The sequence below is a fragment of the Penaeus monodon genome, chromosome 24 (assembly GCF_015228065.2).
Source record: "Penaeus monodon isolate SGIC_2016 chromosome 24, NSTDA_Pmon_1, whole genome shotgun sequence".
Classification (NCBI taxonomy): Eukaryota; Metazoa; Arthropoda; class Malacostraca; order Decapoda; family Penaeidae; genus Penaeus; species Penaeus monodon.
Genome location: NC_051409.1, coordinates 17,054,986 through 17,055,582, shown reverse-complemented (window position 1 = coordinate 17,055,582; position 597 = coordinate 17,054,986).

Sequence of the window (597 nt, the reverse complement as noted above, 5' to 3'; positions counted from 1 at the left end):
GGGAGGTATAAAGCGTAGGGTGAGAGAGTGGAGCTTTAAAAATATGTTAAGGGAGTAGGAAGAAAGAGGGATGAAGGGGATGGGGAGATAGAGAATTATGGATAAGTTGGTGGTTTTTTTAGTAAATGGGCTGACCCAAGAATCTGGCTTCTTGTTCTTCTCTTCTTTGCCTCTTTTTATCTTTCTGATATATATTATCTCTTTATTTTCTGTACTTTTGAAATTTCCCCCTTTTTTCATTGTCGTTTTGTATATCCGTTTTCTTTTCATATTTTCATTATCTTTCTCCCTCTCTTCACAAAAAATAACATTTATGTACACTGTTATCTACTTCCCATTCTGTTTTCGTTTTCCTCTCAAAAAGTTCTTAATCTTCATTTTCTTAATTTCTTCTCTAGTATTTTTTGATCCCTAATTTTTCTTTATAATCTCCTAATTTTCCGACGTTTTTTCCCCTTTTTTTGAATATCATTTTTTTTCTTTGTCATTCTTTCTCCCCTTCATTCGTTTATTTAAAAAAAATTCTCTCTTTCTGTCTGTTTTGCCTTCACTTTTGTCTACCCTCACTCTGTACATTTCCATGATATGATTCCAACT